The sequence below is a fragment of the Papio anubis genome, chromosome 1, assembly GCF_008728515.1.
Source record: "Papio anubis isolate 15944 chromosome 1, Panubis1.0, whole genome shotgun sequence".
Lineage (NCBI taxonomy): Eukaryota > Metazoa > Chordata > Mammalia > Primates > Cercopithecidae > Papio > Papio anubis.
The window spans coordinates 119,130,406-119,142,955 of record NC_044976.1 but is presented as its reverse complement, the minus strand read 5'-3'; the positions used below and the strand labels follow the sequence as shown (position 1 = coordinate 119,142,955).

Below are 12,550 nucleotides of genomic sequence, written 5' to 3'. Positions count from 1 at the left end.
AAAAACCCATTCTTCCTTCCCCCTCCTTCAGACCTCTTGGGAGGACAGATTTCTGGCCTCCTCCTTTATGCTTGGTAGCCTTCCCATAAGGCCCCCAGCAATACTATTATAGGCCTCTGGCCCCTCCCTCTCCTTCCCTCTGGACATAATAACCAACCCTGCTGTTGTTTTACTTAGGATATCTCCATTTCACCAGGCTCACCCAACACTAGATCAGTGACATCTTAATAGTTTCTGCAACTTTCAAAGGCCGGTGACTAGGGCTCCACTTTGGAAATCACTGGTGTGTCCCACGACCCCCACAATGACTCAGTGACCTAGACATCACCAACTCACCTGCCTCGGCCCTTAACTACTCATACATTCTCCCTAGCTTCCACCTCCCTCTACCCTTCAACAAGTCACTGGCCTGCAAAGTCGGCTTTACCTCTCTCCATCTCAGGGGTCTTACAGACCCCATCAAACTCAATCCCAATTCCCTTATTTAGCTCTCCAGCTCGCCCCTCCAACCTGCATCCCAAGACCCTGGGACCGTGCTCACTCTCCTGGTTTAACCTCTCCAAGCACTGCTTGGGACACAACCTCTGAAAAAAAGAGATGCCCCCATCTCTCCCCACCGCCCGTGAAGCACCCCCACCTTCCCCCACAGGTTCCTCCAGACTCGTCTCACTAAACCCGCAACCCTGGCCCCCGCCCCTTTTCTGCCCCCCTCCACCCCGTCTTCGTGGCTGTGGCTACCCCTGCCCCCAAACCGGCTCAAAACACGCGGACGCGGACCCGGCCCCCACTACCCCCGGCTCCGGTCTTTCCCCTCCCCCTCTCCCAGGTGCCACTTACCCCGGAGGCAGGAGTGGGGGAGGGGAGAGGAGGTGCGGAGCAGGGGAAGAGGCTTGGGGCCGGGGCGGCTCTCAGCCCCGGGGGGCCGGGGCCGGGGCCAGCGGCAGCGGCGGCGCAGCGTCTCCCCCCGGCGGCGGCAGCGGCGGCGGCGGCGCCGTCCCACTCCGGCAAGCACACATAGGCTCCATTGTCCGCCGGCGCCTCCCCCTTTCCGGCTCCCCCCTCCCGGTCCCGCCCCTTCCCTCCCTTCGGCCCTCCCCCGCCGCACCGCGCCACGAAAGGTACAGCCGGCCCCGCCTCGGACGCGAGCGGAGGGTGCCCCCTCCCCCCGGCCCGACGTCCCGCCCGCAGGGAACCGGGACCGCCCCGCCCCGCCTCAGCGTCCGGCCCCGCCACCGGGAAGGGCCCGCCCCTCCAGGGAAAGTCGCTCGTCCCCCTCCCCGGACGCGCGCGATGGTACCAACCAGCCGCGGCCTCCTCCCGCCCCCACCTTCCCGCAGGGCCCCGCCCACCAGGCAGCCGCGCCTCCCGGCGCCCCGCCCCCGATATTTTACTACGGGCCCGCCCACCGCCGGCACCGCCTCCTAGTTTGCATAGGCACGCCCGCCAGGGCCCACCCCAGACCGTCACCCGGCCGGAGGGGACGCCCACTCCCCAGCTTAAAGCGGCAGAGCTCTAGTCCCCAACTCCAGAGCCTCCCGAGGGGCCGGCGGGGTGGGAGGTGCGGCCCGGGAGGGTCTCCTCTTCCGGTCCCTTCCTCCCCACGCGCGCACTCTCCCGGACCTCCCCGCCGCCTCGCGCAGCCCTGGGAGCAACCCAGCGGGGCTAGGAAAGGCGCGGAGGGGGAAGGGCAGCGTGGAATTTGGCCATCTTTGACAGAAACGAATTGAAGAGCCGGTCTTTCCTTCACTCTTCCCTGCCGCCCAGGTCCCGGCCTAGCCCTCAACCTTCAAGGCCACCTCCTCACACCTCCGGGACGCAGTTCCACCCTGCTTTCCGGTCCCTTCTCTCCACCCCTGAGTCTGCACAGCCTGGGCCATGGCCGGCTTTCTCCCCTCGCAGGGGAGCAACCCCTGCCCGGGACTGCGCTCTCCTCCACCCTCTGCGAAGTGCAGGAGTCCCGCTGATGCGCCAGGGGTGCCAGGTCTCCTTTCACATCAGGCCTGGCCCAGCCTGGCTCAGGCATCGCTGCCTGGTGCCTACAGAGGGGACCTCTGTCCAGGACCTCACGTCGCTTCACAGCCGGGGTAGCTCCCCTAATTTTTTGGAAGATCTCTGCTCTGGAGGGCTCAAAGCCCGAGGATCCCGGCGCTGTCGTGAGAGGGTAGTCCATTAGATTACACTTTTTCTCAGAAGGATAAAATGACAGCATCATGGTTAGAGCATGTGGCTGAATCAAAGCTCAGATTCGGGCTATTCCTGCTTCATCTGTGTGGCCCTGGTTGCTGCTGTGAACAACTGTTATTATAGATGTGTCTGCTCTGCACCCTCCCCAAAATACACTGTTGTTGCACCTCTGTGCTTGTGCCTTGTGGGGTCTTGATCTAAGTAAGCTGCTTTGGCAACTGTGCACTGACCCCGCAGCTCTTCTGAATCAGTTAGGTGAAGACTGCCCATGTTAGAGTGTACTGCGTGTTCTCCCTGGAGACAGATGGAGGCAATATGGCCAGGAGAACGAGAGAAGTCTTCTGCTCTTGCTTCTGTCACCCATGGTTTTAACCAAGGTACTTATTCCTGTGTCGATTTCCCTTCCTAAAGGAAACCTTCCTTGGGCAACCTTTTAAGGAATGGTGCTAGTTGTAAAGGATGGTCAAGAGAGCCCTAAATGATAAAGCCGATCTGCTTTAGAAATCATTTTAAAACTCTTTAACTGGTCAATGTAAGTTACTATACCCTGCCTCCCCTGCTTAGATCCTATGAAAAACTGTGGCAAGGTATTTTCTCTTTGTCTTCTGTCATAACTGAGGATATAAATTAAAGAAGAAAGGCAATAGTTGGTATAAACAATATTAAGATCAATTGAAGAATTCCAAACAGAAAATAATTAAAATGCCTTTTGTTAAGTTTGGGGCATAGAATATTTGATGTAACATAGCTAAGAATCCTTGTAAGAAAAGGCAGGAGGAAAAAGTCAGGTATGGACCTAACGGACTTTTCTTATGGTATTAGAAAAGACAACCAAATCAGGAATATGCAAGAAACATTTGGGATTGCTAATGTTAGGTGGAAAGAGGTGCAAAGAAGGAACTCACAGGACTTATCTGTATGAGAAAACCACTGCCAAAATAAGCTCTGGCCTGGGGGGAATCCCAGACCAGATCACCTCTGCTCAGCAAGCTCAGAACAAACTCAATAACAATAATACACATGTTAAAAGAAAGTCTTAGCCATTTTACTAAGCGTTAAGCCCTCATGCAGCCATATGTGTCAAACTTCAAAATTATTATTGAATCAGAAGAAAAATACAAACGAATATTAAACATACGACACTAGGGTAAAAGAATAATAATATTGAGAATTTAAGCATGCTAAAAGTCATGAAATCTAAAGGTTAGAGGTTCCATAGAAATGGTAATTTAGCTACATTGCAGATGGGATAGAAATGTGTTTTAAAATAGAATTTATTCTATTAAATAGTTTATATTACTAGAATTTTTGCACTCTGAATTTTCTACCTTGTATGCATTTTCATCTCACTTGAGAAAGAATTCTATTTTGGTGTATAAGGATTTAACACACTGTATATACATAAACATTAATGGATAATGAAATGCTTTTTTAAAAGCATCCTATGAATAAAAGCTTCAAACTGTTACTGCTACTCTAGAAATTTTAAGATAAGAAATCATTTTTTTACCCAAATGGTAAAATTGCTAAAAATAAAGGATTTTGATGCTAAAGAGACTTGGTTTTGATTTTCTCACTTACTGAAATTTGCTTCTCATCATGATGAGCACTCACTGTGTTGCAAACATAGATGATGTAAGTTTGACTTCTTAGTTCTTTAGCTAATCATAGCATTTATGTTAGGTTTGCCTCCAGTTTTTCCACCTGTAAACTCCACTTTCAAGTTGAGGCAACAAGTGCTTTTGTTTCCTCAGTTCTTGATAAACTTACACCTAAATTTTAGGATTGGAAGGAATTCCATCCTGTCTTACAGAATGCTAAGGCATAGAAGTTCAATGATTTGCCAAGATTATGCTCAGTTTTAGGGACTAGAATTTAAGTCCAAGACTCCACAGCAGTATTCTAAATTCCAATGATTGTTCATTCCTAACAATATTTATTATTGTAGGAGAGAATATGAAAGTCTACCTTAGAAATGATGAAACCAAGACTAAGAAAGGTTGAGCCCACTCAGCCAGCTGGTATCAGGGTTATGAGAAGGCTTAACAAATTCTTGCCTTGGTCAAAGCCCTCAGCTTGTCCGTGGGCTCCTGCTGCTTGTACTATTAATATTTATTACCGATTCATCTACCTCATTGTTCACCAAAACTGGTGAATTTCAGCTTCAAAAGAATACTATCAAGAGAGTCATTAATGATTGAAAATGAAGGGTAAGAATGGAATAGCATCTAACCATTAGAAAGTCAATCTAATCTCTTGACTTTCATAGTGCTGTGCCCCAATGCTGTAATAACATGGCCAGGAAATTATTTCTTTTTTAGGTTTCCTAGGAAAAAGAAACAAATCTCCTTATCCTACCTTTCAACAGTCTATTGAAGTCAATGGGGGAGTCCCAGAGCTTCATCCCTGGCTGGAAAATTTAAAACTAATTGTCTCCTTTGTTAGGTGGAAATCAATTTTCCCGCCTCCTTTCCTCCTGCAGCTTCACCTGAGGCCCCTGGCATTCGATGAGAGCTTGAGTCTTGTTCTGTGTCACCACATACCTGTTCTTCACAACTTGGGAATCAGAGTCACCATTATTATGAAGCTTTGAAGTGACATTCAGATCCTACCACCAATGCTTCCCCTTTGTTTTCATCCTCAAACCTACATGGTTGTGCTTCCTATTCTCATTACCTTCTAAAATTCAGGCTTTATGACATTCTCATTTCCTGAGCCCTAAATGATTGACATAATGATCCTGATCCTTACCACTTTTCCTATTTAACCATTGTCCATCATGCCTTAGCAAAGGACAATCTACGTGTTCCACATGCTTTAACCATTTCTCTCCAAATCTCTTGCTCTTCATACCAGTTCTTCACATCAATTCTTAGAATCCCACTTTCCTTTTCTTCCTCAATTTCCACTAATTTATTATTTAGAGAGAGTCTCCTATGTTGCCCAGGCCGGTCTCAAATTCCTAGCCTCAAGCAATCCTCCTGTCTTGGCCTACCAAAGGGTTGGGATTATAGGCATAAACCACTGAACCCAGCCTCATTTCTTATTCATAACTGCTTTACCAACAATAATTCTGGGTGTTTCTACTACTTTGTTTAATTCTCCTAGACATTTCCATAGGAATTTTGCCCTCCAGATGACCTATTTTGTTTTTCCTGATTTCAGCCTGTGCTACTGGACTCTTCCCAGCTCACACAATCAATCTCTTCCCAGTTTCTCTAGAATTACTACCCAACTATTTCAGCCTTGATTTCACCTTTATGGTTTGCATTCAGGTTGCACTCACTGGCCACTTTGTCTCCATGGAATCCTTGACCATCCACCATTCTGGCCATGGAAATTCCCAATGCTAAGATGTACCTTCACTTCCTTATTTCCACATCTGGTCAACCAGATATTGCTAGAAAAAACATGAAGCCAAGAAAATGGATCCCAACCAAAATTAAGGTGATGACATTGAATTTCTTTACTTACCACTTTGTAATCCTTTTATGTATCCTCATTGTTGTCTCTATCATTTTCCACAGCAATTATTCCAAATTCTATCCATACTGCTTCTACACTGCAAGACCAACCTTGTCATCTCATCTCACCTCTGAAGGACCTTGCTCACTCTTCTCCCATCCATTGGCTTCTTACTCTTTGCTTTAGAATCTTCAGTAAAATTTTTCTTACATTAGTACCCTTTTTTCCCCCTTTTTTTAAAATTCCCAATTTATCCAGAGGGCAACCTACATTCTCTGCCACAACAATTGTGTTTCCTCCTCTGTAATTAACCCACCCATTCTACCAAAATGCTCTGTCCAATATGGCCAAACCTAATTGCCAAATTCATGTAACGAATATCCTTTCCTCCCTGAATCTCTTTTTAGTTGTTAATTCCAAGATGTGATGATATTACAGTTTTGCCTTCTTCATTGATTTAAATTCTTCCCATTGTCTCCTAATTGTGGATGTTCTTTAAAGTCTTTGGTTCTTTGATCTTGTCTCTCTCCAATTTTCCCTAGGTCATTTCACTCTCCTAACTTTAGCTATCATCTCTTTGAAGTTTAAAGAACTTTAGCTATGACCAGCACATCTACAGGTCTAGCTCAGGCCTCTCTTGAACTTAATCCTGCATTTCTACCTACTCAGCTTGCTCATCTAAAGTGACTTAACATGTCAAAAAGCAAACTCACCATCTGTCAAGATTAAGTCTCACTTCTGAATTCCCTATATCTTTCACTTAGACTTAAAACTTTGTGGTAATCCTGACTCAACATCTTCTGTCTTTGTCTCCTCTCATCACCAGTGTCCACAAATTCCTCCTTAAATCAATTTCTTGTTTTCTGTTTCCAAGATGGGACTGTTGCGATAGATATCCCTGCCTCCAGCCTCTCCCCTTATCAGTCAATTCTACATGCTCTTGCCAGATAGATCTTTCTTTAAAAAGCGGTTTACATATACCACCATTTTTTACATAGTTCATGCAGTGTCTATTCCTTTTTAATTATTTAAGCCCTGCTGGTTCTGCTGGGCCCAATGAGGGCCCCTCTATCTACCTTAAGATCTCAACAATATGCCTTATAGGCCAGGGCCTGTTTCCCTGTAGCAGCTCCCTATTGCTGGAGAAGGAGAAAAGTGCCCAAGATCCTTTCAGAATTAATGTATTCAAAAAGGAAATAAAAAATACTCAATATGCAAAAGTCTTGTGAAGAAAATGAGGCAGAACATGCCAAAGGCCGAGGAAGATCGCCCTTTGGAGGATGTACCACAGGAGGCAGAAGGAAATCCTCAACCTTCCGAAGAAGGTGTAAGCCAGGAGGCAGAAGGAAACAGCCTGGCCAGGGATTTAAAGAGGACACACCCGTTAGGCCTTTGAACCCTGAAGAAATGATAAGAGGAGTAGATGAGCTTGAAAGGCTTAGGGAAGAGAGAAGAAGAGTAAGAAACAAGTTTGTGTTGATGCATTGGAAGCAAAGACATTCACGCAGCTGTCCTTATCCTGTGTGCTTTAGGCCTTGAATTCATTTTTGCCTAATATTAAAATCTGGCCCAAGCTTGCTTTCTGTTAGCATTTTCTGTTGTATCGTTGACCTCCATTTTACTTTTAATAATCTGATGAAATTTTGTTTTAGGTAGTTTCCTTGGTACCAGCACCTCATTGGATTTTGGATTTTGACCCATTTTCCAGGTCTATTTCTCAATTGGAAACTTTCACACATTTGCATGGGAATGTGTTCATTCCATGTTGTAAAGTAAAACATAACAGGTTATGGCAAAGCAGCATATTTAATATCAGCTCACATATATAGGATAAAATTCCAAACTTTGTGTGTGTGCATGTGTGTATACATGCATCCATATAACATACATCAAAAACTTAACCAAGCTTATTTCTGTGTGATGTGAAATTTTATTTGTTTTCTTCTTTTTATTCTTTTTGCTTATATGTGCTTTTTAGTGAACACGTGTCTCACACACAAAAAGAATTAAGGATTTTTTTTACAAGTAAGAGTCAAATAATTTGCAACCAGCTTATGAGGGCAATGGGGGCACCTAAACTCTTGATGAAAGAACAATAAAAAAGAAATGTAAACCTCAAATTACCTCTGGATCTCTTAGCCAGAGGAATAAACTGGCAATTATTACAGATTTAAAAAAAAAAGCTCTCAACAATATTGTATAACAGAAACAATACTGGTTTTAGAGTCATATGGACCTGGGTTTGGATATTAAACTATATTTTTGTAGCCAAGTAATTTTGATCAAAAACAATGTTTTCTTTCTCATCTATTCTAGTGGTAGATGTTTATTATAATCAACTTAAAAATATAGCCCAGATATGCAAACTTTTACTCTAGGTCCCAGTCTTCCCCCATATCCCAAGAGCAGAATCTCACATCTCTTTTGTTTTTCAATTATTTATTTATCGTAATATTTATTGAGCAACTACTAAGTGCAGGGCTTGGGGGATACAAAAAATGAATCTGACATTCAATTCTGTTTTCAAAGTATAATCAGATTTGTATGGAGGGTTCATTCATTAATAGGAAAAAAAAAAGAGTTTACTAAGTGCCTACCATGTGCTGGGTATTGTGCAAAGTACTGAAGATTCAAAAAAAGTATAACTTAACTCCCCTGATGTTGGGATCTGGGATCTAGCTTGTTAAAAATATTGACAAGTAAACACTTATAATCACTTATAATAAGTGGCATAATATGAATAAATGCCAAGTGTTTGGGCATACAGAAGAAAAGTATCTAGTCCAGGCAGGAGAGTCAGGGTATGCAATAAGACCTGAGTGGAATCTTAAAGAATGCGTAGGAGTCAGCCAGGCAATGGACTCAGCAATGTGACAATGTATATAAATAACCACAATGCAAGATAGAAGGTAATAAATAAATGGCAGAGCAGAAGCAAAAAGTAAATCGGCAATCAGAGGAAATACATTATTTGAGGGAGAAGACATGAGCAGAACTACTTCACAGAGGTGGAAGCACTTGAGGCAATCTGAGGGTCAGGTTGATTCAGGCATACAGTGGGGCTGGATGCCTCTTCATCTTCTCAGCACCTCATGCAGTGCCCTGCATACACAGGGACAGCACCTTGTTTGCTGTGATGATGATGGTGATGGTAATAATGATAATATCTAGGTTTGTTTCTCATGAAGTTTGTTCCTCTGTTTTCCCAGAATGTTTACAAGGGGAGACACGTGATTCAAAAACCCACTTCTGGGTGAAAACCACCTGATTTTGAATCCTACCTCTGCCATGAGCAGGCTATATAACCTTGGAAAAATTACTTAACCTCTCTAGGGTTTTTCCCCCCCATAAAGTGGAGTACTGATAATAGGTATTTTTCTCCCAGAGTAGTGTGGGAATAAATGAGTGACTGTAGACATGTAGGAATAGTGCCTAGCACATAGTTAAGTGCCCGATAAATGTTGGTTCTTATTGTTGCATTTGGTCATCTCTGGATTTTCCAAAATGGAATTGGCCTGTGGGGAGATTTTAGGGACACTGAAAGGCTACCCCCTCAATACCTCACTCATTCTCACACCCAACCTCGCTTACTGATATCTCCTCAACTCTCCTGACACACTCTTGTAAATTCTGACATTAGAAATTCATACTTTGGATTTAAGATGTCACTTCGCCCAGCCCCTGGGGGGGATAACATAAGAAAAGGTTAGCCCTGTTTCATTTTAATAAGTTATCTGGCCAGACCTCTATCCTCCTTAACTGCTAACTGCACTGAGGGAATATCGTGGGGAAGAAAGAAAAGGCTAATTTTGAAGCTTGGAGAACTTTCCCCAGAAATTCAAGCTAGAGGGAAAGATACTCAGAGGGCTTTCTGAGGGCAGCAAGTCCTCTGGGATTGGAAGAAGTGGTTGAGATTGGCGAGAGATGCCAAGAAGTGATGAGGAAAACAAAAACAAGGTCATCTGTGCCAGTAAAGACAGGCTTTGCTAACTTAAACAGTGCTGACCTTGATCTGGGGGCTCTGCATCAACTGCTCTTTTCTCTACTCTCTGCTAGTGTTTTGGAATAACACTGCTTAGGATCACTCTTGATTCACAGTCATTGAGGGCACTATCCAGGTGGTTAAGGAACCCCTGTTTGTAAAATCTCGCAATTACTTTTATGTGTTTGCTTTCTTAGTTATTGTTTATCAGTCAAGCATTAATAAGCACCTACTACGTGTCTAATGCCAAACTAAAGCAGAGTGAGAGCTTCATTGGAAGCTGAATAAATACCCCTCCTCCAGAATCTTACAGTACAGTCGAGGAAACAACTACAACAGAAAATGTTTAATAATTAATTTCTAAACAGAATTACAGACACTGCACAAACGATAGATTTCCGGGGAGTGGGAGGGCGGGACGAGAAGCAATGATTAGAATCTGGAGTAGTGTGTGATAATTTTGTGAAGGATCAGAAGCCGAACTGGCCTTGAAGAATAGGATTTGGGCAGTTCCAGCAGGGGAGGATGGCCAGGAGGGAGAGACAAGGAGCCAAGCCAGAGACTGAAAGGAGCACAGTTTATGTGCGGGTAGTGAATCAGAAAATGATAGTGGTAAAGGTGAGTAGAAACAAACATAATGGCAGCCGCTGTTTATTGAGCATTTAGTATGTGCATGTGCCAAGCACTATTCTAAGGACTTTCTATGATCTTATTTATATACACAATAACCCCATGAGGTATGAATTGCTCTCCCTCAACTGTTTTGCAGTTGAGGGGCCAGATACTTAAAAAGGTAAGGTAACTGTGCTGAGTCATGTGTCTAGAGAGTGGTGGAGCTGAGATTAAAGCCAAAGTCAGCCTGAGGTGAAAATGCTTAATCTTTCCACATTATAGCCTCTCTTCAATGTATGTGTTAGGATCAGTGGGGAATACAGATAGATAAATAAGATGGGAATTAATTATGAAGAATACGATTTAGAGAAAGTATATAAGAAGAATACACTGAGGTTTTTTTTAAAAAAAGCTACAGTTTACAGAATACTGGCTGTGGAATAGGCACCGTTCTGACAGCATTACCCTGAATGTGATTTATAATTATACCCATTTTACAGATGAGAAAACCAAAATGGAGAGGGTAAATGATTTGTTCAAGCCTCGCAACGGTTAAAAAGCACTGTACAGATTTGAATGCCAGGCTAATGGCAAAGCCTGTATTCTTGCTGCTATCCTGGACTGCCTTTCTCCTTATGCAAAGGAAAAAAACATGTAAAAATAACACCATTGCAATTTGCATGGTATTTTTCAAAGTATTTTTTATATTCACAGCCACACTTGATCCTTATGACAACCATATGATAGGCCTAGTAGATAGCTCCCATCATAATGATTAATAATAAGAGTCATAATAATCATTAAAATAACAACATTTGCCAGCACTGATTGAGTGTTCTTCATACATCCGGGCACTGTGCTAAGGGCTTTGCATGTATTATATAACAACTCTATAAGAAAGGTTCTATAATTATCCTTAATTTGCATATGAGGAAACGGGCTCAGAGAGGTTAAGTAACTTAACGAAGGAGCTGGACTCAGGTAAGTTACGAGACTAGTTCAAGGTCACGTGATGATGAGTGGTGATTCCTGAACTAGAACACAGATCCCCCGATTCCATATCCATGCATGCTCTTTTCATTTTACTATTTTAACCATTAATCTGCAGCTATAGGAAGGAAGATTTGAAGAAAGAGCTACAACAGGCAAGGAGAGAAGCCAGAAAACAGCAGAAATTCAGGTGTGAAATGATGCAGATCCAGGTAGGGCAATGTAAAGATAAATGAAGAAGTAGGAGATTCAGGTGCTAGCTGAAGAAGATGGTAGCAGCTTACTTCTGAAGCATATAAAGGTAAGAGGAAGGAAGAATAGTGTGTTTGGTTTCTAGCCATAAAATTGGTGGAAAGTGGGGGCAGTATGGTCAGAAGTGAGACGAATTCAAAAATGACACTGGGTAGAACGTGCTGGTGGCTCATGCTGGTAATTTTAGCACTTTGGGAGGCTGAGGCAGGAGGATGGCTTGAGCCCAGGAGTTAGAGACCAGCTTGGGCAAGATGGCAAGATCTCATTTCTATAAAAATAAAATAAAAAATGACACTGGTCTACAGTGAGCTACCACTACACATCAGCTAGGAATGGCTATAATAAAAAAGAAAGACATTGGTAAGTGTTGGTGAGAATGGGGAGAAACTATCACTTTCATGCATTGCTGGTGGGAATGTAAAATGCTGTAGTCACCTTAAAAAACAGTTTAGCAGTTTCTTAAAAAGTTCAATGTAAGTTTACCATGTGACTCAGAAATTCTACTTCTAGGTGTCTGAGATAAATAAAAATGTATGTCTACACAAAGAATTGTATGTGAATGTTCATAGCAGTATTATTCCTAATAGCCAAAAAGTGGAATCAATCTGAATGTCCATCAACTGATGAATGGTTAAATAAAATGCAGTCTATCCATACAACGAAATATGAAATGAACAGCAATAGGAAATGAGCTGCTGATACACACTACAACATGGATGTACCTCAAAACCCCTTTGCTAAGCAAAAGAAGCCTGAAAGAAGCCAGATGCAAAAGACTACATATTGCATGATTTCATTTACATGAAATGTCCTGTAAACGTAAATCTATAGAGACGGAAAGCAGATTAGTGGGGGTGGGAATGGGGATCGACTGCAGATAGTATAGGGATCTTTTTGGGGTAAAGTAAATGTTCTAAAAGTGGATTTTAGTGGTGGTTGCACAACACTGTAAATTTACAAAAAAAAATCATTAAGTCATACACTTAAAATGGGTAAATTTTATGGTTTGTAAATTATACCTCAATAAAGTTGTGTTTTAGAAAAGTGAAGCTGATTTGTAAAAGA

At 43.1% G+C, this 12,550-nt stretch overlaps 1 protein-coding gene and 1 pseudogene across 6 annotated transcripts in view; one reads left to right on the top strand and one right to left on the bottom strand.

Moving 5' to 3' along the window:
• BCL9 (BCL9 transcription coactivator) overlaps nt 1-12,550 on the bottom strand; it is an 89,752-nt gene that overhangs the window by 25,042 nt on the left and 52,160 nt on the right. The window contains exon 1 of one of the 5 annotated variants that reach the window (XM_021923022.2): nt 838-1,022. The exons of 3 other annotated variants lie outside the window; for them this stretch is intronic. The gene's annotated coding sequence lies outside the window, so the exon portion shown is untranslated. Of the gene's footprint in view, nt 1-837; nt 1,023-12,550 lie in introns of those variants that run through there. One more of the 5 variants, XM_021923020.2, reaches the window with a different exon arrangement.
• LOC108581307 lies at nt 6,640-7,819 on the top strand (annotated as a pseudogene). Its single transcript, XR_001893311.2, has one exon. The product of XR_001893311.2 is annotated as a transcription elongation factor A protein-like 8 (transcript).